Source organism: Lotus japonicus, chromosome 1 (assembly GCF_012489685.1).
Source record: "Lotus japonicus ecotype B-129 chromosome 1, LjGifu_v1.2".
Classification (NCBI taxonomy): Eukaryota; Viridiplantae; Streptophyta; class Magnoliopsida; order Fabales; family Fabaceae; genus Lotus; species Lotus japonicus.
Window position 1 is genome coordinate 12,072,569 of NC_080041.1, and position 2,402 is coordinate 12,074,970.

The 2,402-nt window shown below is 35.8% G+C and overlaps 1 long non-coding RNA gene across 2 annotated transcripts; it reads right to left on the bottom strand.

Annotated features, from left to right (window-relative positions):
- Positions 1-403: 403 nt before the first annotated feature.
- LOC130733652 (uncharacterized) lies at positions 404-2,104 on the bottom strand. 2 transcript variants are annotated; one of them, XR_009017521.1, is made up of 4 exons: positions 1,915-2,104; positions 1,576-1,687; positions 756-815; positions 404-677 (listed from the first exon to the last, which is right to left on the bottom strand). It is a non-coding gene; the product is annotated as an uncharacterized LOC130733652 (long non-coding RNA). The 2 variants fall into 2 exon arrangements; XR_009017520.1 differs by having other exon boundaries at positions 1,573-1,687; positions 1,915-2,102.
- Between the last annotated feature and the right edge of the window lie 298 nt (positions 2,105-2,402).

Below are 2,402 nucleotides of genomic sequence, written 5' to 3' on the forward strand. Positions count from 1 at the left end.
TTATATTTACAGGTCTGGTAATAATGAGTAGAACACTTCCATGAGAAGGGTTGTTCCTTTAAAAACAGCATGTGAGGAATATGATTCTGTCTATAGGATAAGTTTTTTATCCAAAAGCAGAGAAGCTTGGTAAAATGTGATTTTATTCACCACTTTTGATAAATAAATAAATAAAAATCGCTTTGCCTTTGTATTTGGTTGGTGAACAAGTCTGTTCAAAGTTCAAACATGTTAAGATCGTGTATTCAGCACTCAGAAGCAGAAGATAGTGTTTACTCTCCCCGACCAACTTTGTCTTTCAGTGTATATTAATTAAGTACTGAAAGTTTGACTCTAAAAATGTTTTGTTTCGCAATTTGCACAGAATTCAATACACATCTCCTCATAAAGTTAGATTTGTAACTAATAATAAGAAGTTCAACATTTCACTGCGGAACTGAACATTAATCAATCAAAATCTAATATACATTTGTTCTGAAAGTCTACATAAAAACCTGTGGAAATAAACCCCAAGTGCTCGAAATATCATTTCATCTTTCATGCCATATCTCCAAACACTATTTTAATCAATAGTTTTCATGCAACAACCACTGCTTTGTCACGTTTAGGTGGAGGAGGACCAAACAAAACGCGAGCAATTCCCCATCCCACGACATTTCCAACAATTAGAACCAGTGCTGCAGAAAAGGAAAAAAAAATCAATTTAAATCCAAAATCCATACATAACAAATGGAGGAGTCATGTCCTTGACTTACCATATTCTGCCGTAAATTTTGAACCACGGTGAGCAGGAACTCCAGGAGGGGCATGGTTAACTGCATCAGTCAGAACAGTACAAGCAATTTTTTAGAAGATATTTTATTTTTTTTGGAAACAAAAATAATTTATTGAAAGATAACAAATCATGAGAACAACCCTCTCACGAGCAAGCCAAAAACAGGCAAAGTATGGCATCAAGTTTAAGGACTGTGCCTCGTTAAAACCTCCCTAGGAAAAACCCAATGGGAAAAAGCCTAAGAAGGAAAAAGAGTACACAACCTTAAACCTACATAAAAGAAATCCATACTTCCACCATCCCATAAAAAAGACAATACTTATACAGATATGAAATTAAACCACAAAGCCCAAGTCAATAACCAAAAACACTCCAAATACCCCAAGCTGCCAATTCTTTTAATTAAGACAAAGCGCCAAAGCATATACCATCCCATTCAAAATCAGCTAAGGGCAGCACATCTTAATATAATCCTTCCAAAGCCAAGTCCGAAACTTTACACCCCAAAAAGCACAACATGAACCAACACGTTACAAGACCAAAAAGCCACCACCAGCATCCCCCAAAATATAATCCAACATTCCACAGCATAACCAACAACCATCATAAGGAATTGCAGCTGGTAAAATATCACATATCAGCATAAAAATAACACTGCACTACTAGACTGCATAATTAACCAAACTGGTACAAATTCAACCCACCAAGCCTGACCATTCCTTCCCTTACACAATCATTTCCCCAAGAGTAAACAAATAAATAAATAAAATAAGGAAGAGATGGATGGAGGAGCTAACCACCGGAGACACCACGTCGAGACATGTTCATGGCGGTGCGGAATAGGCTGTTGCCACCACGTCGGGCCATGTCCATGGCGGCACGAAATATGGCCATCGAAGCTTGATTTCGATACTGCAAATGAAACTTTACGAGTCAAATTGAAATTTATAGCAAAGGAATACGATAAGGGCTAAACGAACATCAACAAAAATAATCAATGAAAACAAAACAGCGAAAAACAACAAGTTTTATTGAATACAATCAGAAATTGGGCAAAAATTTAAACCAGGGAAGCAAATTGTGTCGAAGTGGGTGGTTGAAATAGTGGAATCGGAAAAGATTGAAAGTGAGAAGCTTACTCTGAATGAAGGCGAAGAGTCTCGTCTGGTTGTGGAATGAGATTGGATGCAGAGGAAATAGAAGGAAGAATCCGAGTCTCTCAAGCAAATATTCTAGGGTTCGCTTTTTCGATTGGTGAAGAGCGACATGAACAGCTTAAGGGGGCTCCGTTACCTATTGACCCGATCCGAATCGAAACAATCCTTGCGGTTGCGGCCTTTTTTAATTTAATATACATATACATTACAGACTGCAAAAGAAAATCCTTTATGATAAAAAAAATACTTAATGTTTTATAAATAGGATTCATTTTCCATAAAAAAATATATTATTAATATTACACACTCTACTCTAGGAATTAACCCCTAACCCATTTGTCACTTAATTCTTACCACTTGAGCTATCTAAATGAAATGAATTTCAACGTTGATTATATGTTATACGTAAAAAAAAATATTGTTACTGTACGTACTCTTATAATTATAATTTTAATATTGTAGAAATATGA